We start from the raw sequence: 23060 nt of genomic DNA, 5'->3' as shown, positions 1-23060 counted from the left end.
AGAGAAGTGGTGACATGACGTACCTGGTTATGTGACCAAGTACGTCATGTCCTGTGATGTATGTTTGTGGGAAAAGTGTTTCCATAGAGTTTTGGTGACACATTTAAATATCAAAATGTCAGAAATTCCTCCTCATGAAAGCGCAAAATTTTTTTTGCAATATTTCAATGTTTGTTTTTTTTTCGGAATTCAGGTGTTTCCATTACCAGTTTTCATTGCACTATTTAGATTTTGCACTTTTCCAAGAGTAATGGAAACACGATGTCACCCTGTTAAAATAATGGCCTAACTTCACCAAAAGTGTAACACACTTGACATAGGCCATTATCTTAAAGGTGGTAAAATCACATGATCTGATCAACTGAGGATGTAGGCGATGTTAACATAGGTGGGCTGCGTCATGAGGAGATGATTGAGGTGATTATTTTTATCGTGTGACGTTGATGTGATGCATTTGATTGTGGAATGGTCATGTCATTTTTGTTGTTGTTTCACAAATCATTTAAAATAATAATTTACTCATTAACGGTTTGCCGCAGAAATGTAACAAATTACTTATTTTGAAAAGTAAAAGTAAAATGACTGATTTAGAAATATACTCAAAAGTACAAGTGCCCATAAAAGCAACTCAACTACAGTAACGTGAGTAGTTGTAATCCGTTACTTTCACCTCTGGGGGGGGGGGGGGGGGGGGGGGTACTTAAACTATAACAGTCTAACACTGGAATATTTTTCACTTCTTACATCTTTATTGTTGTCAGAAGTGCCAAATGGTTCCTCCTCCTCCTCAGAATCCTTTATTTTTCGAAAATGTTTAATCCTTTTGGTCCCCTCCCCCTCTGCACAGCCTCCCTTCATGGATCCCCCCCCCTCTCTCTCTACATTATTCTCTGTGCATTTTAATGTTTCTTTCCCCGTCACCGGGGGCCCACTTTCCCCGCCTACTCTCCTCATTTCAGCCTGGAACTAGAATAGTGAAGCCAAGAAATAGTTAATCTCTGGGGCTGCTGCTGTGATTGGCCAATGCATGCAGGGGCTTCAGCCTCCTTTTGAATGAGAAATGGAGGTAACCAGGCAACTTCTGACCTGGACGGAGGAAGATTTGAAAGAAGATTTGTAGATTTTAGTACAATCCATTAAAAAAAAGAAGTCACCTCACCTTTAGATTCCAGTCTAATGGATTTAACACCTAGATTTTCTTAAACATTCTCGCTCACTCTCTCTCCACCCCCCCCCCCCCCCCCCCCCCCCCCCCCCTTCTCTCTCTCTCTCTCTCTCTCTCTCTCTCTCTCTCTCTCTCTCTCTCTCTCGCGCTCGCTCTCATTGGGGGAAATAGTGCGCTCAATTGAAGGGGATACAGATGTGGATTAAAACGCATAAATGGGACACTGATGAAAGAGCAGATCCGCAGAGAACAGGTGAGTAATAATATCTGATTCTTCTCTGATGGAAGGGCGTCTTTTAAACTGTTTGAGGAGGAAAACGCAGCGCGTCAGGATTTATGGGATGCGTCGGACACTGAATTTAAAGAGGAAAAAAAAAAAAAAAAAAAGGAGCAGTTGAGTGTTAATGACTGAGAGTGAAAGACAGCCAAATAATCCTTTGGAAAAGTGAACCTCCATGTGAGATTATGTGGCCCTGACCATCCATGGTGCTTTGGTACATTTAGAATAAGATGACTGAGCTCCTCCTGAAGCGCAAACGCCGGTTGCCTGTCAAACGACCTGCTTTCCCTTCACAAGGTGGATGAAATGTGCTTTAATGTTTTCTAAAATCCCAGCAGTCAATCATGCCCAAGATGTCATTTTAGGATTTAAATGTGTATATATATATATATATATATAAGGAAAGGCTCAAAGCTTTTTCCACGTACCCGTCTGCATGCGCCCCCATCCATCCATCCACCCTCCCTCCTCAAATATTCAAATGAAATGTTCTGCTGCAACAGCAGTAAGTCATCTACAAATGACTGCGTCTGCTTTGATGCTTGGTGAATTAGTGAATGGTGGCGCATTTTGTTCATAAATGCATTGATTTCGATGCGGGAGCGCATGAGGAAACGTTGGATGGATGAGGAAGAGGAGTGAGGAGGACCTGTGGATGGATGGATGGATGGATGAGTGAATGGGAGCGCACGGCGCAAGAGGAGTGACCAGCACCGCAGAACCTCCGCAAACAGGCGGTCAGGGGCCTGCTGGATGAGTCCAATGGTCACAATGGTCAGTGGTGGATTCCACAGGTCAGCGCAGGGTGAAGGAACCACTCATCAATGGATCGTTGGGGTTCTTCTTGTGTCCGTCTCCACTGCGTATTTTTTTCATTTTTTTTATTTTTTGGTAAATGTTGTACACTTTATCCTGTGAAGAAAGATTTAAATTGGAAATGTACCATATGCCTAAAATATTGATGGTACAATGTCGATCTTAAAGCAAAAATAATGGGCCAGTTTAACCCTAACGCAGTTTTTTTTTTTTCCTTCAACCTTGGGGTCGTGACCAGGTCACCTGAAATGTCTAGTAATTGATTAAAATGACTCCTAAAAAAAGATTTCTTTGCACCTAACAAAATATGATGAGTCTAAATCAAAATTTGGTAGAAATGTGAAAAGCTGTGGTTTTCTGGTCGTAGTACTATGTACTTAGAATTATTTTCTTATAATTGTGTTAATTCATTAATTATTTGATTGATTGATTGATTGATTGATTGATTGATTGATTAAAAGTGTTACATTTTACCTTCCCAAAATGTAATTGTGGGAACCTTTGTAGTCAACTTAAAGGATCAGATTTGTGTTTTTGGTTTATGTTTATGGACTGTTATGTTTGAAATTGTTATAATACATTTTCTATTATTATTATTTTTTTTGGCTAATTTGGTCCAAATTGGATTAGATTAAAAAGGTTATAATTTTCATCTCCAATCTTTACCCCAAACGAGAAGTCATATTTTAAATGACTATTTTTTTCAGCCTCACTTGGACCAATGCTAAATCTGGTCCAAGTTGGACAATCCAAAGAACTAAATTTCAATGACTATATTGGGGCTAACTTTGGACCAATTTTGACGGCAAATCAATTAATTTTATTGCATAATTGTGACCATTACCAGGCCTCCCTAGGAAGGGTAAGAAACACTTTATTACAGGATATAAAAAGAGAGGGCAGTGTTACACCTAGTTGAGGGGAAAGGGAACAGGGAAGAGGGATTCAGGGTAGGAAAATGGTCAGTGTTAGATCTAGGTGGGGGGAAGTGAACAGGGAAGAGGGAGTCAGGGTAGGAAATGGAAAGGGTAGGGAAGAGTTAACTGCTTTATCGTGAGATGTGATGTTATAGTTGTGCATATTGTGTAATCAGTTCAGCCAGTCTGGTGATAAGTGTGGAGCTTAGGTATCATGGTGGTGGCTGTGAACAGAGTGAAGGAGTGAGGTGTTGTAACTAAAACTGGAGTTTATCCCACAGCCCAAAACCATGCCAGGGCATCCACGACCAATGTTTGTGCAAGAACTGCTTCAGCGAATCCAAGCACTGCCCCGGGCCCGAGATTCAGCCAGGCCAGCAGAAAGAGTGGGGGCCAGGGAGCCCCACAACACACAATCTTAAACACCTTTTCTATTTCATTTCCTGAAACATGTAAATATAAATATAGCTCATATAAAAGCTGGTGCATCTTGTCACTTTGTGCACTCATCCTATAGCTACTCTATTTTTTGTAACACAGTATAACAAACATGTTTCAAAACCTAATTCTAGAAAAAAAAAAAAGTAATGTGTGGTCTCCAGGAATTTGTGTGATATCAAAATGAGGTCACGATCCAAAAAAGGCTGGGAACCCCTGCCCTAACCCCTTGAGTAGAGGGGTTTCTAGGGCAAATCTATCCCATATTCCTTTGCCAAGTATAATTTCATCAATCATCTTTAAAATAGATTACTATTCTATTTTCTCTGTTTGTCTCCTCTCAGAAGTCTTGACCCCAATTAAATGCAGCATTTAGTGAATATGAGCCAAAGATTACCAGTTCAAATGTAGTTCATTTTCAGGACCATATCAGTCACGATGGCTTGTGTTTTCTGCTTGAGAGCCCTTCTGAGTGTGTGCCTCAGATGTAGCACAGTGGTGTCAAACATGCAGCTCGCGGGCCTCAACCGGCCACCAGGGAGTCCTTTCAGGCCCGCTAAATTGAATTGGCCAGAGATTAGAGAATAATACAATTACCTGCAATGTCTTCATTCAACTATAGGGGATGCATGCATGTAAGAGTAGCACAGTGATTCCTAAATATGGGGCACCACATGATGTCATGAAAGGGGGCTCAGAAAATGTTTATTTCTTCAACAAGAGGTGCCACGCAACAGAAAAACTTTGAGAACCGGTATAGCAGATACAAAAAAAAGGTTGTTTTGCAACACATGTTTCATATTTAACAATAAATATGAAACAGTTTAAGTGAGAGTTTGGACACAACACAATGTTTTTGTTGTGAGCAAAATTCTGTTGTTCTCTCTGGCCTAGTTAAATAAATGTAGCAAAAATCCTCTGTGATGCGTCAGTTGTAATGTGCATGTGAAAAATAACAGAGGTCAAATATATATTAAATTCGTTATTTTGTTAATTTTGTGTGTTAGAGGAAGTTCTGTTAAGTAATAGATTATTATTTTAGGCTACAGCTAAAGGTCAGATTTCACTATTTGGCCCCTGAGGTCAGATAAGTTTGACACCCCTGATGTGTAGGAAATGGTTATTGGTGCATCAGCACTTGTGTTGAAACAATGCTGTTAACCTCCTGTTCAATGTTCCAAATGACCACACATTGTGTTTGCGTTGTGGCTCAGTGGGATGTAAGAAAAGGTCAGTGTTAGCATTTTGACATTAGTGCCAAAGTTCATTGGCAACTTCTGCCGATCGGCCAAACTGCCTTTTGTATAATCTCCTTACAGAGGATGTTCTGCAACAGATCCTATGCTGTGGCTCATCAGCGTGCACACACACACACACACACACACACACACACACACACACACACACACACACACACACACACACACACACACACACACACACACACACACACACACACAAGCAAAAATGCAAAACAATTTCCACTTGTCATCCCAAGGTAGTTCTGCGCAGAGCTTGAGATGGAACCAAACAAATCACCAGAGAGCTTTAACATCCCCCAGTAAAGAGTTCTTTGTTGGCTTTCCCAGTGGAATCAAGACACTTAATTTAGCTCCTGACGGTAAGCCTAGCATGTAGTTATGGAAGCGACATATTATCCGATTAAGACCATAATGCAGTTTCCACTATTGCAATTATTTCAAAGTAGAGAAAAGGGTTTGTTTGGATAAATCTTTTACTTTGTACCCAGTATCACGGAAAGGAGGGGTTGCAGAAATTCAAATGTTTCTCACCTTTACAATCCTGTAGTCTCACATTTGCTTTCTCCTCATATCCAAGTGCTGTAACCTCAAATTGAACTTCCTTAAGATTAAAAAAAAGTGCTCAAAGATGATGCATTTCACAGACAAAGTCTATACTGATATCAATGTAGTATTCCACACAGTTTCTGGAGTGCCCTAAATCTTTTATTACACACCCGGTCTTAATGAGCTTGAAAGATTGAGTCTGAGTTCTTATTTTGCTGGTGGCCTTATTACATTTAGTCTATTCATTAATGAAAATGAAAATGTGGCCTCTGGCAGACACCAGTCACAGGCGATCTGGATTGCTTCGGTTGAACAAAAGGGGAAGATTGCTCAGATAGCGAGGCATTGTCGAGAGCTGAGTGATGCACACGCACAAGCCGGTGTGTAATCAACATGACAGGTGCTTTTAAAGTTGGGAGAAGAGTGGGCTTTAGCAACACAATGTGTCAAAAAAGGAAATCCAAATAAAAAGCTTGGGAAGTAAAAAAAAAATGACACTGTCCTTAACAGGTAGGCTGTTAAAGTAGATTCATCGAGAGCGTCACACAGGTTCATGCTTGAATTAGATATTGTTGTATGCTTCACACAAAAACTGTGTTTCCATTACTTTTGGAAATGTGCATAATCTAAATAGTGCAATAAAAACTGGTAATGAAAATGCCTTAATTAACAAACCCCCCCCCAAAAAAATCCACTTGAATATTGCTAGAAAGTTTTTACGCTAAGTTACAATAATGCTTTTCAGATGTTTCGATATTGAAATATATCACAAAAGCGCCATGGAAACACTTTTTACACAATTACACATCACAGGATGTGACATACTTAAAGTAGTCTAATTGGATTGCTTCTTATAGTCAAAATAATCCAGAAATGATGTTTTGTGAAACTCACCTTCAAGCTGTATACGCTCACACCAACAGCTGTGTTTCCATTACCCTTGGAAATGTGCAAAATCTAAATAGCACAATAATGGAAGTAATGGAAACACCTGAGTTGAGTTGAAATGTATTGCAAAAGCGCTATGGAAACAGTCACACAAGGCTACTTACCTGGTCACATGACCACTCCGAGAAAACGTTGCGTGGTACATGTGGACAAGAGGAGCGTTATACTAAAAAAATATTTTTGCTACAAAAGGCAGCAATCAACAAAGGAATGCGGAATGTTATACGAATTGTTCGAGCGTCCATCTTCCTACAGCGAAGTCTCACAGAATGAGATTTCACGGGAGTTCCCAAAATGACCTTCAGTGGAAACACATTCAAAGTGCAATTACACTTCTTCCAACTTTTTGAAATATTGCTTTTATTTTGCAAAAAAGTGTAATGGAAACACGGCTAAGACACTTTCTTACAGGAATTCTCCAATATGACATAACTTTACTTAATAATTCAAAGTACCAGGATTAAACCAATATATGCTCAGGGAGAACATGCAAACTATGCCCAGACACACTTTCAATAATGCTTTTATGTGTTTTACCAAATCTTAGTGCTTCAAGTCGCCATGATGAGCTGAACTAAAACAATCTGAATCAGAGAAAAAAAAATATCCTTAGGGGAATTTACTTTAGTTACAATGGCTCTGATTAGAAATTATAAACAAGGTGAAAAGAAACACTAACAAAAGACACATACATGAATGAAAAATAACAGAGAATGATTATATACAAACAAAGAATAAGAGTAAGGCTGACATATTAAATAAGCATTGAATACTAACAATAAGGATTATATATGAGTGTAAATACACATGCAAATATTATACAAATGTACAAATATACAACTATAAATAAAGACTATTTGTTTTCCCTTTAAATGCAGCAACAATTAAAGTTTCTCTAATGTCACTTTAATATAGAAAAATGATTATTAAGATCAAAAAAGGAAACACAATAAAAAGAAAACTTAGTAAAAGCTGATTTCATGAGAAATGACCATTTTTAGAAAAATGTGGACATCAAATGTCACACATTTACATACAAACCGCAGTAGTATCATGCACAACGCTTGTAACTTGCAACCTGGTTGCTCTTCTTTTTTTAATGCAATATGTGCATTTGGTTCATTCCTGTAACTACAGTATATAAGACACAAATGTGTATTATTATTATTATTATTATTATTATTGTTGTTCTACATCAATTTTACATCACGCTTTTCGGGCTCAAAGTCACTTTACAATGAAGAGTGCAGTGTGATGGTTTGGTGCCTTGCTCAAGGGCACATCAGCAGTGCTCTGGCCCTGTAGCTACCAGAACAACTGCCATTTTTTTTTGGTCTACCGGGACTTGAATAGGCAACCCTTTCGAGTCCCAACCTATGTCCCAACAGACTGAGCCACTGCCGCCCTTTTTATCTCGTATCAGCGTATTCAAGCTAATCTAGATCTTTGATTTTTTTCGGTAGGAGGTCGCATTGGTTTCAAGTTATAGAAGTATGTCAATAGTGGATCATACATGTGTAATCTACACTGACTTTCCCACAGCCACGTCTCTATCAGACTGACCCTGTCAAGTGAACAATGAGGGACCCAGAGAATCCTGCTTGAGTCAAATGGAGCAGTGAATGGCCAGCCCATCACACAATTACTTCAGTTGTGTTGAACTGGTCTGTTAGTAATCCTTAAGCCTTGGTTTGAAACATCTGGTGAGTGAGAGAAGTGTACAGCGTGAAGCCATAGTCAGCAGTGCCAGCCCTGCCTCCCACATTCACGCAGAGCTTCCATCACATCTCGTTTCACTTCCAGAGGATTGGGCTTCTTCAATGCATCAATGACACCAGTCATCACCAGGGACATGTAGCACGCCAAACCAATGATTCATTAGCACTCTATTAGCTGGAAGGCATGGCATGGGGTGCCCTGCCATATGCCTCAAAGTCTAATGGAAATCTGTATCCACTCGCTACAACTGTACTTTATACTGTCTTTGACACTGTACAGCAGACATGGACAGCTGGTGGTCAAATTTTGTGAAGCCCCCAAAACAAATCCCCAAAAATTTAATTTCAAAGAAGTTGGAAGAAATATAAAAAACAACATAATACATAAAATAACTCCCAAAGCACACAAATCGACAGCAATCTGCACAAAGTACACGAAAACACACAGCAAATTCCAAAAATACACAAAATGACAACAAAGACATACACAACAACCACTTAATCAAACAAATTGATTACGAAAACACAGAAAACACATTACAAAATGGCTCCAAAGACACGCAAACTGTCAGCAAAATTATGAACAGAATGACAGGAGAATACAGAAAACGTCAACAAAAATATAGAAAGGGACCCCAAAAACGCACAAATCGACAGCAAAAATTGAGAAAAATACACAAAATTACACCTAAAACACAAAAAATAACAAAAACACACAAAATTACTAATTTTGTGTGTTTTTAATAATTGATATTAATGCTCAGATCAATTATTATTATAATGCTGACATAAATGGTGATAATGTGACCCCTCGGATCAGATACAATAGCATTTTTGTGGCCCTAGCTGTGATAGTTGCTCATCTCTGTTGTACAGTGTTACTTTAGCTATGGACTGTACCAACTACACAACAGACACTAACGAGTCTTAATCATTAGAATTAGACATTACTTTCTGTTTCAGAGTCGCTATGACCTTCAGCTCATCTCATGTTGTGCCAGTTGGCACATTATGAAATACTCCACCCTCTCATGAAGTACAAAACTGTGTCGCTCTATATACTGTAAAGCTTAGGAGGTAAGAAAGGCCCCCCTCGGTATCGACTTCTCTTCTCTTGCCAAGAGGCGGCTTGTGTTGGAGACAAGATCTATCCACTCTCAAATCTAGTTTGCCATCTTATCTGTGCCAAGGTATAGAAGTCCCGTCACCCCCCACCCGCACATCGCCCTCGGTGCCCCCGCTGCCTAATCAAACTCTTCCACATGCAGAAATTAATGAGCAGTAGAAAGCAACCCCAAAGGCAACAAGGGAAGCAAGCTCACACCAAGAGATGTGATTCTTTGTGGCATGTGCACATGTGGGCTCATAATGTTTGTTGATTGAAACGTATAAACCATGCATTAAACCATGTATGGTTCCAAACCTTTAAAAGGTCACTTCTAAAGAACTGCAATATAATCGTGTGACATTTGATGTCCTAAAGCAGGTAATATTTTCAACAGCGTTCATGTATGTGTTTGTTTGTCTATTTGAAGGATTACGTCAAAACTACTAAACAAAACTGTAACCAAAGATAGACCTAACGGCTAACGCCATGGAAGATACCATTAAAGATTGGAGTGGAGGTTTTGGGGGTGGTGCTGGGAAGCAGTTAAGGAAGCAGGCTTGTAATCGAGGGTCACCGGTTCAAATCCAATCTGTAGGATTGGGATCAATACATGGATTCTGGATCAAAATTGGCAAAATTCAAAAAAATCAATATCTCAAATTTGTAATTCACTGATCTTTGTGAAATTTGACTCAGTTATGTCGGGTTGCCTCCTCAACTACCTCACCAGTGTTATCTGGTTCAGCCTTAGATTGCACATTTTATTGCCCCTTTATACAAAATGGGGGTGCCCAAAGCCAATACATTTGAACCTACTGTATTGTTATTAATAGGGATAGAAATTTCGGTAGCACTTTACTTGAGGTTTTCTACATAAGGCTGACATTACGATGTCATTAGCAGGAATAAGATGTCATGAAGGCTGTCATTAAGTGTTGTTCGCTAAAATTATGACACCTTTGGAGCTATGTTGGTATTTTTTTTGGTTAGGTGGAGGAATCCAGTGGGGTTAGGGGTTTGGGTAGCAAAGGGTTTGTGTTAGGGTAAGAAGCAACACTTAATGACAGCCTTCATCACACCTTATTCATGCTAATGACAGATAATGTCAGCTTTATTTATAAAATTTGAAGTAAAGTGTTCCTAAAAACATTTATTAGAGTTGAACTCGCTGAAACGAGTATCCGGTACAGATAAAGCACTTTTGCCGAGTCCGAGTATTATATCATGTCCGAGTATTATATCAAATATCCTCTTTGCCAATATCTGGCAAAGAGGATATTTGGTTCTTGGCGGAAGTTTGCACTCTGTCATAACTCTTGTTTAAATACTTTTATTCAGGTTTCTTTATTGACAAATAAAGAAATAACTGTTAATATATTAGATCTCAGCTACACCTCTAACTATGTGATCTTAAATCTTATAACATTATTGCAAAGCTGCTCACAGCACGTCACAATCTCAACAGAATGTTGAAGCAACAGGAAGGGATTCCATGAAACAACCGACCTAAAAAGAGTTTGTTCCTCTTCATGCGTAAATGCTTTTCTACGTGCCAAACATTTGGCACGTAGAAAAGCATTTATGCATTTATGAGGAACAAACTCTTTCGGTTACTGTTATTTAGATAAATTGAAATTACATCGTAATTGCCAAACGTTGGTTTCTTTTTATTTCTTTTTAATCTTTTTTAAAAGCCAATACAAACCTGGCTATAATGTATACGTGTATTTTTGGAAACAGCTTAATTTCCTGACCCTTGAAAAGAAAAGTCTGTAAATAAAGGGTGTTATGCAGAGAAAGTTTGCTGACTTTAAGCGAGCAGTCTGCGGTTCAGCTCTCAGCATCTGTATGGTAACTCATTCTCTAACTCAGCCCATCAATAAAACATGTTTAAGGTTAATAAGCGTTGCAGCAGGGGTGATATACTGGTTGAATCTTCTGCCTCATAAGAAAACCTTGGGATGCACCTGAAGGAACCTTTTGTTGGGAGTTTGCATGTTCTCCCTGTGCTTCCATGGGATAACGTATTCATGCACTAATGCGATGGACTTGTTCGTGATCGTTCAAACGTAGTGCTTTGTTCAGCAACTTCAACCCAATCCATAGTTTAATTGTTCCATTTGTTGTAAAGTAACTAAGTACCTATACCTAAACTGGCTTTAGGAGTAATGTGAGCCTGTCTGTTGCTTGTCAGTCTCTGTGTGTTAACATTGTGATTGACTGACAATATCTCCAGGGTGGACAATACTTTGTGTCATTTAAAAAAACGAGTAAGTTCCATCAGCTCTGAAACATAAAGAGAAAAAGGATTTGGTGGACCATTTCTAGTCATTAGGGTTGGGGTCAATTACAAATGTAATTGCGTAAATGATAATTAATTACAATTATGATGTAATTATATTGTAAATGTAATTTAAAAAATCTGTTGCTGTTATAATCACAACTTCATTGTAACTGAGTTCAGATAATTCATTTTTTTAATGGTAATTGGCGTGGAAATTCTATAAAAACTGTCGATTACAATGTAATTAAACACAAACCTGGTGAACTAAGTTACAGTTCTATGGCTTACACATACTGTACGTAGTTAATAATTATTAAATTATGTGTGTGATCAATTTTTCCGACTACCTGTCACTTCTCTTCAGGATCATTTTATCATAAAAAAAAAATGAAATATAGGGGTATACTGGCAGAAAAAAGGCTCAGACAATCAAAAATATTAATGCCAATATTTTCATTGATTAGGAAGCCCAGCAAGGTAAGGAGATGTAAAACAAATTAGATGATAAATAATATATTTGGTGTATTTTACAGCTGATTTAAGACATGGGTCAAACTGACCCATTATCATAAGACAGACATCTTAGGCAACTGACCTAATTTTGTGTGGCCCCCAAAACAAATTGTAATTCACGAAGTTGGAAGTTATATGAAGAACAAAGGTCCAGAAACACAGAAAATGATAAGACAGATAATGACAAGAAAAGTACAAAAAGTAACAACAAAAACACAAAAAGATTATAAAAAACAAACAATACAAAAAATATTCATTGAGCAATACAAATAATATTCATAAAACACACAAAATGACAACAAATACACACTAAACAACCACTTAAACAGACAAAATGACTACAAAAACAACGACACATGCAAAGTGACTTCAAAGACAAGTGAAATTACACAAAATGACAGAAAAATGCACAAAATGACAAAAAGAACAGAAGAAATATAACAAAAACGCACAAAAAGATAACAAAAATTTGCCATATTAATAAGAAAATCTACAAAATGAATTTAAAATCTTTTAAGCTTGTATTTATGCTCATATTGGTCATTCTTCTAAATGCTGAGATGAATGTTGATAATGTGGCCCTCGGATCAGAGAATCACATTTTTGTGGCCCCCGCTGTGATGGAAGTTGCCCATTTCTGTCATAAGAAATGCTAACAGAAAGCTAACACAAGATGAAGGTCACATTTTATTCATTAAAGGATCAGTAATTGTGTTAAAATGTAATTGAACTTTAGTAATTGAGAACATAAGTGTAATTGACTTTCAGGGGGAATATAATAATTGTAATCAACCTCCGCCAAACGCAAAGCGGAAGGTTATGTTTTACTCTGCGTCTGTCTGTCTGTCTGTCTGTCTGTCTGTCTGTTAGCAAGATAACTTAAAAAGTTATCAAAGGATTTGGATGACATTTTAAGGAAATGCTGATAATGGGACAAGGAACAGGTGATGTTCTGGCTGACCAAAAATGAGACAATAGGACCTGTGCCTGGGCCTGCTCCTTTAAGCGCGGTGGCTTATGGGTAATATACAGGTGAAAATTAGAATATCGTGCAAAAGTTCATTCATTTCAGAAAATTAAACTTAAAGGTGAAACTAATATATTATACACTCATTACATGCAAAGTGAGATATTTAAAGCTTTTATTTGTCATAATTTTGATGATTATGGCTTAGAGCTTATGAAAACCCCAAATTAAAATTTTTTTATGAAATCAATAAAAAAAAAGGATTTTAAATACAAAAATATCAGCCCTCTGAAAAATATAGTCATGCATATGTACTCTACTACTCTACTTAATATATTAGCGTCACTTTTTAAGTTGAATTACTGAAATAAATGAACTTTTGCATGATGTTCTACTTTCACCTGTAGTAGTAGTGGTAGGGAAGTGCATTGTGTGGACAGTATGTCCTGCCTGGTACTTGTGCTGGACTTGGCGGAGGTCTGCGCTCTCCGAGTGCTCTAGTTTTAATTGTAATTGGAAATAATGCTGGTCACCGTAATCATAACTGAGTTGTCACTGAACATGGATAATTGAAGATGTAATTGTAATTGAAAAATGTAATTGATCCAAACCCTGCTAGTCATGAATAAAAACACTGTTTCTCTAAATGTCAGCTTTAAAAAGAAAGAGTGATTTCAAGTTGAATAATTCAGGACATGGAATACAGCGAAGTGTGTTCTGCAAATAAATGCATAACTTTTCAATAATGCCAGCAGCAGCAGCAGCAGCAGCAGCAGCAGCAGCAGCAGCAGCACGACAGGAGCTGGAGAAATAAAAAGGAAATGAGCTGGAGTTTCGAGCCGCTGTGGCTGTGCCCGTGCCCCAGTTGTAGGCACGTGCAGCCACCTAACTGCACTCCTCCAGCGTTTTCATTCACTGCATTACCCAGAAAAAGCCACGATCGTGTGACCCAATTTATCAGCCTCTCCTCCTCATTCATCTGCTCCCACAGATGCACTACAGGAGCAGCAGAGCATTCATCACCTCTGAGTAGTCACTTTCTTCAGTTTTCATCCCATTGGCCTGTATTGCAACCCCATTCCCCACAGGCGGGACAGCAGCTCCATATGTGGCTGATGATGATGATGATGATGATGATAGCAGGGCAGCAGTCGCAACGTCTACAGTAGCTGATATGCAACGCATTTGTGTTGAAATATTTAGCCAAATATGAGCTTAATGTTTCATCCTCTGACAGTCAATCTAAATATTGTTTTTGCCATGCATATCGTCTTACTGCTGGAGTTCTTCTCCAGCCCCCGGGACGTAATTGGAATCTGAGTTCAGCCTGGAGGAGTAATCATCCTCAATCCCCATGCGATTTCATATTTCCTCTAATTCATGCTTGTTATCACTGTGTGTGATGCACATCCATCCCTTGTTTTAATCATTTATGTCAGTGGTTTATCAACAATTTAAGATGGTTGCTTTTTTTTTTTTAATCAGCTTCTCCAATTTGTTCAACTCTGCTGATATAAATAAGGAATATGCAATGTGTATATTCATACTGGGGTTAAATCATCTCCCACTTAAAGGAAAAGAAAAGTAGCATGAGTTTAACAGAGTAAAAGCGATTAGTATTGTAGACATATTTGGAAATATTGTGATAACACAACAATATTAAGCATCACAGCTCAAATCAGATCAAAAATGTGTTTGAATTATCAGTTATTTATCTTCTATATTCACTTTGTTTTTCAACATTATGCCATGTGAGAGATTTTCTGGTGTTTCATTTCAATTTGTTGTTGCTACAATGACTTGGGAAAATTATGAAGTAAAATAGTCACGTTTGATCTTTTTTTTTTTTTAGTGCAAAATAATATTTACTGATGCTAACATTCATACAAAGTGAAAAAAAAATGGTGATGAATCCAATCCCAGTGGGCACAGAAAACAAAACGGATTGGAATAAAAGGGGAGTAACCAACATACAAACACGCTCAATAAGGGAGAACATGCAAACCCCCCAGAGAGAGAGAACAGGAACTACAAAACTCAAAACTCTACTCTAAAATCTCCTCACCATAGAATAAGCTTTGCCAAATGACTGGCTAATTAGTTTGCCTAAGTACAATATGTTTCAAGCACAATATTTTGTTATGATCCACTTTAGTGTGATAGATGAATATCCACCGACACACAAAACTCCAAATATACCACGAGAGCCTCATTATGAACATATGCTCACTACTTTACAGAGAGAGAATAATGATCACTGACTGTATCTCATTCAGCCAGTTCTTTTAGAAAATGTGTTGCTTATGTTGTTGCACAGTAGCAGTTTGGTGAGGTGCAAGCATGAAAACTGTAAAGACCGATTAAGTTAAACAGTGATAATAGGGTTTTTTAATATATTTTGCATGTGAAGTTAGTCCATTATTTATGTTTGTTTTTGCTGAATTTAAAAAGGAAAAACGAAAAATGGTCTTTAGTTTATTGTTGGGTGGAGGGGAGCACTGCTGTCTCACATAAATGTATTTTCATCCTACAATACCAAATGATCAGTCACTGTGTGTAAAACACCTGTAATATCCAGGCTTTTGATACAAACTGGTTGAGGCTCACGTATCCCATTGACCCAAAAAAGGACAAAATGGTGATAAAAGCGTTCAATGCTGTAAACCATTGGATCCCAAACTGGGGGGCGAGTCCCCTAGTGGAGGCGAGGGACCGCTTGAACATTGAGCATGAAAAATAGAAAATAATGTTGTTTTAAATAACTTTATTATGACTTTTTTTTAAAAAAAATATGTCATTGCATATTTTTTGTTTTTTTTTATGCGTTTTGAAAAATAGTCCATAATTCAATAAAAAATGTAGATTTTTTTTTTTTTTGGTAACACTTTACTTGAAGTTTCATATATAAGACTGTCATTATTTGTCATTAGCATGAATAAGGTGTCATGAAGGCTGTCATTAAGTGTTGTTCGCTAAAATTATGACACCTTTGGAGCTATGTTGGCATTTTTGGGTAAGGTAGAGAGATCTAGTAGGGTTAGGTAGACTTAGCGTTAGGGGTTAGGCTAACGAACGACACTTAATGACACCTTATTTATGCTAATGACAAGTGTCATGTCACAATAATGACGGCGTTAGGGTACCGAGACTGTAGCCCTTCACATGGGAGTAAATATGGAGTTAAGTAAGAGTGTTGATTTAAATGAATAGTGTCTGCATCAATATAAATGACGATTTATATTTTACACCTTCAGGAAATTCTTAAATGTAAATGTTGAAACTAAAGTAATGTTCACTTGCAAGCAGAGTTGGGGTCAATTACATATTTCAGTTACAATTAAATTTTTTTTCTCTCCAATTACTAATAAATTACACTTGTTTTATATCCTCAGAAAGTCAGTTACAATTACATTCTCAAGTACTAAAGTTAAATTAAATGTAATTACAATTACTGAGCCTGAAATAAATAACCTAATAAAAGTTAACCTTCGTCTTGTGTTAGCTTTCTGTTAGCATCTTTTATAATAACGGGTCCTAAATCAGCTGTAAAATACACTAAAAACAAATATCTATCATCCAATTTCTTTCCGATCTATTGGTTACCTTGTTAGGCTTCCTAATCAATAAAAACATAGGTTTTAATATTCATGGTGTGGGCATCTCAGCCATTTTTGTGTCAGTATACCCCTAGATTAAAAAATGTTTAAATGGTAAAACAAGGGAAAGCTTGATATGAAACACATTTTAATAATCATTAAATTATAATTGACAATTTGTATAGAAATGTCATGGCAATTACAATTAAAAAGTCAATTATCTGAACTCATCTAAAATGTAATTACTTATTAATTAGCAACATGTTTTTAAAATTACAATTCCACCTATAATTACGCCATAATTGTAATTATCAATTACGCGATTACATTTATAATTCACCCCAAACCTGCTTGCGAGACATTTGGCTCCAATCACGTGTTTCTTCAAAGACGAGAAGGTTTGACGTGAGCAATTGGTAAAAAAAACCAACTAAAAGTTATGGAAAAGTTGTCAAAATAGAAGAAAAAGGCTAAATTTTTTCCTCTTGTGTTTATCACTTTGACATGTGTACTGTGTGTAATTAATGCACAATGTGTTGTGGCTTTGTTCACTCACTGGTCAGAATCAATGGGCTCACATGTTGACTTGAAATACCAGTTAGTTACTACTCACTATACTTTCATGGAAACAGACATCTAGATAGATATTAGTCCATTTCAATCACTAAACATGATAAAAAACAATTGGATGACGTTCATTCAACCAATCAAAAGAAACTCCATGTGATATCCCACTTACAGAGGGAAGAATCAATGAGGAACGAGTGTTTGGCCAAGAGTAGCTGCTATTTGATTTTCTTAATGTCTACCCTTGTTTTAATCAGAACTGTGCAGCCTTTTAATTCAACGTAGATCTGTCTTGTTGCATCGCCTGCAGGGATCAGCCTCTATGTTTTTGATGACGAGTTGCACTGAGCAGCAAGCATCTGGCAAGAGCAACAGTGGTCAGCATGACGTCTTCTGACGAGACCCTTTAGATCACTTCTCATCAGAGCGTCGCAGTTGGAGACCACCCCCGACGCCTCGCTCTAATCAGCCTGCAAGTGTCATAATACAAAAGGCTGCGCTGAGGCTTTTCTTTTTAAATCTATACTCCATTTACAACATGATAACAGAAAACACAGCTTCTCACAATTGTGTGTTTTCTTGACCTTGCATTGCCATTGTAATGAGCTGCAGTCAAATATTTCACTTATCATTAGCAGCATGATTAGCTGCCAATGGGCTGTGCCAGGCGTGGTTTAATCCTCGCAGTCTCCAGAGTGCGATAACATATGAGATGACAACAGTTTCACACACAGTTTCACACCTCCCGTGGTTCCATACATCGCTGCAGCGTAATCACTCGTGTGAGATTAATGAGAGACCTAAAGTCATGGTTGGAGATAGACAAATTCTACCCACACACTATACTATACGGAGGTTTCACAGTTATCGTGTCGTTTTACAAGATACTGTACCTGTTACTCCACCATGGGAGAAGATAATCTGGGACACTGTAGGCCACAAAAAGGAAATAAAATAATGGATACAGACATAAATGTTAGAGATGAGCGAGTACAGCATTATCTGTATCGGTGTCTATGTCTGTTAACCATATGAGTTATCTGTATCTGTATCTGTACTGAAAGTGGGCGGTGCGTAACCCGAAAGTGGGCAGAATTTAACCCGGGAGTGGGTTGGGTTGTCTTGAAATGGCTTTAACGGGTATGTTATTTTAAGCATGCAATTGATATGGGTTGATCAGAAATTGATATAATTATTTCTGATTAGAAAACTATTTACAGGACAGCATCAGCATTGAGCTTCAGATCAATGGTTTTGATCATGATAGATAAACTAACAGAACAGAAGTTTTGCAGCAATAAATACGACACATGCGGTTGCAATTGTGAAGTAAAATGTAATGAACAAGAGTTTTCATACTTCATACTTATCATAAGTTAAAAATGTATTTTTTTATGATCAGTGTGATTGTACATTTTTGAATTAATTTTTTTTTTTTAGTTCTTTAAGAAAAAAAAAAAAAAAAAACATTAGGTGTGTGTGAGCCAGCTGATAGTTAAAATTAAAAAAAGAAAAAAATCTCCGACGGGCATAGACGCAACGCAAGTCACATTCTACCAAGCACCACATCTGAACAAACCCACGTTTACCAGAACTCTACTGGTTAATAAGCAAGTACAAACCAAAGTAAAAACAAACCGGAAGCTGAAGAAACCCAAAATGTTAACGGAAAAGACCCTCAAACCCGAGTGACTGAGGGAGAGACAGAGCTGTCAGTGAGTGAGCACACAGTCAGCAACACATCTGTATGTTTATAGGGGAGGAGCGTTGTGTGTGTCAGTTTTATACATAAGGCTGACATTACGCTGTCATTAGCATGAATAAGGTCAATCAAACTCTTCCACATGCAGAAATTAATGAGCAGTAGAAAGCAACCCCAAAGGCAACAAGGGAAGCAAGCTCACACCAAGAGATGTAATTCTTTGTGGCATGTGCACATGTGGGCTCATGATGTTTGTTGATTGAAACGTATAAACCATGCATTAAACCATGTATGGTTCCAAACCTTTAAAAGGTCACTTCTAAAGAACTGCAATATAATCGTGTGACATTTGATGTCCTAAAGCAGGTAATATTTTCAACAGCGTTCATGTATGTGTTTGTTTGTCTATTTGAAGGATTACGTCAAAACTACTAAACAAACTGTAACCAAAGATAGACCTAACGGCTAACGCCATGGAAGATACCATTAAAGATTGGAGTGGAGGTTTTGGGGGTGGTGCTGGGAAGCAGTTAAGGAAGCAGGCTTGTAATCGAGGGTCACCGGTTCAAATCCAATCTGTAGGATTGGGATCAATACATGGATTCTGGATCCAAATTGGCAAAATTCCAAAAAATCAATATCTCAATTTGTAATTCACTGATCTTTGTGAAATTTGACTCAATTATGTCGGGTTGCCTCCTCAACTACCTCACCAGTGTTATCTGGTTCAGCCTTAGATTGCACATTTTATTGCTCTTTTATACAAAATGGGGGTGCCCAAAGCCAATACATTTGGACCTACTGTATTGTTATTAATAGGGATAGAAATTTCTGTAGCACTTTACTTTAGGTTTTCTACATAAGGCTGACATTACGATGTCATTAGCAGGAATAAGGTGTCATGAAGGCTGTAATTAAGTGTCGTTTGCTAAAATTATGACACCTTTGGAGCTATGTTGGCATTTTTTGGGTTAGGTGGAGGGATCTAGCTGGGTTAGGTAGGGCTAGGATTTTGGTTAGGGTTCGAGGTTAGGGTGGCAAGGGTTAGGGTAACAAACAACACTTAATAACAGCCTTCATGACACCTTATTCATGCTAATGACCGGTGTCATGTCATGATAATGACATTGTAATGTCAAGCTTTATATATAAAACTTTAAGTAAAGTGTTACCATGTTCTTAATACAGTTCTAATAATCGGAAAATATCGATCTCGTAATTTGTGATTGTTCAAAAATTCATGTATTGGTTTGTAATGGACCGATGTTTATGTAATTCATCTCAGTTATTTCCTGTTGGTTCCTCAAATACTCCAAGTTTCATCCAGATCTGATCCAGATTGCGCATTTTATCGCCATAAAAAAAACCCCAAAAAACAATTAAAATGTATTTTAATTAATGAGGATAGACACATGCTTTTACGTTTACTTTACTTAATTTGTTTATTTGGAGTGGACAATGCACATTAATGAACACCAATACATTACTTTGTGTAAATGTGCCTGATTTAGCCATGAGCTACTTTCCATCCGTAGTTCTCGTGCATTTAAGACAACAACAAGACATAATATATACATTATTTACCGAAGCAATTTCGTGTTGAAAAAACATCTATCACAGTAGAATACATTTCTTTGCTATTTGGTCACTTGAATATATATTTTTTTAAATCTGGTGTAGGGTCTGACAAGATTGGGTATCATAAACACAAAATCCCATAAATCACACAATAATAAATCCAATGTTGATATTTTCAGCCGCAGTAAGAACTTCTGATTAAACGTGTATAAGATATTCCTTAAGACCTGTGTCCGAACAAAACCATATGTGCTACTACACACACTCATTACGTATACCTTCTCCCTGACACTGTGTGAAGCAACGGAGTGAGCATCAAATCCTGCTGTTTTGAAAGGAATGCTTTGTTCCTTCCCTCTACTTCATAGAGGGAAGGAACATTATAGTCTTTGGTCTCTGCACTTTTGATCATCTCAACTTTTATCTTAACAACACTGAATCTCAGTTGTGCCTGTGATAATCCTATTGACTGTCTACATGGCTTTATGGGATAAATATTATGGTATGAAAATCCAAACTGAACAGAAAGTCATATTCAAGGTTTATTAACAGACTCATGATATTGTTTTTTTTTTTTTTTATTAGCATCCTGGCATTTTTTTTTTTTCAAAGATAACTCGGAAAAAAATTGTCTCGTTAATTACGTACATCATGAAATAATTACCCAACCAAGGTGTCCTTTGTAACACTAAAGGAGCAATGTGGTGCAAAAACAAATGCTGCAACCTCTTTACACAGGCAGGCATTTTCCTACCATACAAAGAAAATGAGGGCAAATGAGAAGAGGCAGAGAGAGAAGAGAGAATTGTGTCAAATGAAGCTGGAACAAAATATGCTGCAGAGATTAAGGCTTGATCAATATATAGAAATGTAAAATGAGTCCAAAATAAGGAAAAGGCACGGTTGACTGTGAGGTAAAAGGGTGTTTATTCAGGCCTTTTGGAGGCCACCCAGTTCTCTTTCTCTCCGAATGTGGTAAATAGCCTGTTTTAACGCACTGTTCAGACACTGAGGCACAGCACAAGCACAAACCAAATCAACAGTAAATTAAAGACTCCTCCGGGAAGCCAGTAACATCGGAGGAGGTGTTTGGAAAGCCAGACTCACCAATTAGCTGTTCTGAAACAGGTTCAGGAGTCACAGAGGCTTCCAGATCCATTAGATGCAATAAATCATGAAGGAAAGATAATAAGAAATGTGTCTTTTAAACATTGCTTTCATGTTACGACCTATAGCCAACATTGGGAACTCATGGTATCTCCATAGACTGTATATAATTGTCATGCAGGCAGTACCAACCTTTAGAGTAAACTTATACTGAAACACACACTCAACAATCTCCCACATATCCTTGGTCCAGCATATTACCAGACAACACGATCTCACGGGGATTGGGAAACTGTCATTTAAAATAATCTATTGTTTTGTTTGTGCCAAAAAGGTTTTCTCATTATTTTTTGTGCTGCATGGAATGTTTTCCAAACTGTTTTCAAGTCCAGTTAGGTTTTAACGCCTGGCTTTTATAGTCCCGTTTAGCTATATTTACCTGGTTCCCGGAGCAGTTAAGACATAACCAGTCTATACTATAAAATCTCCAAACAACAATCTATAGTATGGTAACTACTGACTCAATACTCACTATATATCTCTATTCAAAATCCTCTCAATCAAATCTATTGGCCACAGATTGAACATAGTGCTATTTTTATTTATTTTTTAATATATCAGGGGCGGGGCTAACAGTGGTCGTTCATGATTGAGAATTCACCAAGAGGTCACAAACAAACATTATCAGCCAATAGCTAAAATTGCATTGTAATAGCTGTGTTTCAACCTATAGAGGGCAGTCACTCTTACATTTTTACAACAAAATACTCCAAATTGACTAAAATGTCAAGAGTTTGACTATTTCCTGCCCAATTAGAATTGTAGCAGGAAATTTGTTTTCAGGAGAAAAGAAAGAGTTTTTTTAGAGATAGTTTGTTATGTGGCACACAAACAATAGATTAATTTGTGTCACAGTTTCAGGACCCCAGTGAGACTGGGTTGGACCTGAGCAATCAGAGGGTATCAGCTCCATTTCCTCTTGCTTTGCTGGAGCCACACCTATGTGACTACACTCATTGTGACTTAAATGTGCACAGCAAATATTTGTGTGGTTTACCAATAGCTGTGGCCTCTCAACCCATTGAGCCCACTCTACCCTTTCCAGAGAAGGTAAACGAGATTGCTGCAAATGCCCTTGCTGAGATTCTAGTGTATGTATTTTTCACCCACCCCCTCCTGCCTTCCATGCTCACACACTTCACTGTTCCATCGTCAGAAGCCCTCCATCTTGTCAGAATGAGGTGAACTAATGGGCCGTGCCTGAACAGGCTGGGCTCAGAGGCTATCAGTTCCCCATGGAAGACCAGGAAGGCTTGGGAAAGGAGAAAGAGGAAGGAGAGGTCCTTTTGTATTTCAGCTGCAATATTTCAGGTTTGCCATTCATGCAGAACAGGAGCTAAAAAGATTTAGTCCTAGTTCCAATTGTTGCAAAGATTGGACCTGTTAAGTCTTTCTGTTCATGGTTTGCATGTTCATATTGAGCTTGCATTGGTTTCAAAGACTGTCTAAGGTTTACTGAGGATTCTAATTTATCATCCATGTTTCCTA

The 23060-nt window shown here is 37.7% G+C and overlaps 1 protein-coding gene across 2 annotated transcripts in view; it reads left to right on the top strand.

The window, feature by feature from the left end:
* The first annotated feature begins 1097 nt into the window (after positions 1-1097).
* Positions 1098-23060, top strand: part of dab1b (DAB adaptor protein 1b) — a 60321-nt gene continuing 38358 nt past the window's right edge. For both annotated transcript variants that reach the window (XM_028473585.1, XM_028473584.1), the window contains exon 1: positions 1098-1418. The gene's annotated coding sequence lies outside the window, so the exon portion shown is untranslated. The remainder of the gene's footprint in view (positions 1419-23060) is intronic.

Source organism: Gouania willdenowi, chromosome 17 (assembly GCF_900634775.1).
Source record: "Gouania willdenowi chromosome 17, fGouWil2.1, whole genome shotgun sequence".
NCBI classification, from domain to species: Eukaryota; Metazoa; Chordata; class Actinopteri; order Blenniiformes; family Gobiesocidae; genus Gouania; species Gouania willdenowi.
This window is presented reverse-complemented; position numbering and strand designations above follow the sequence as displayed.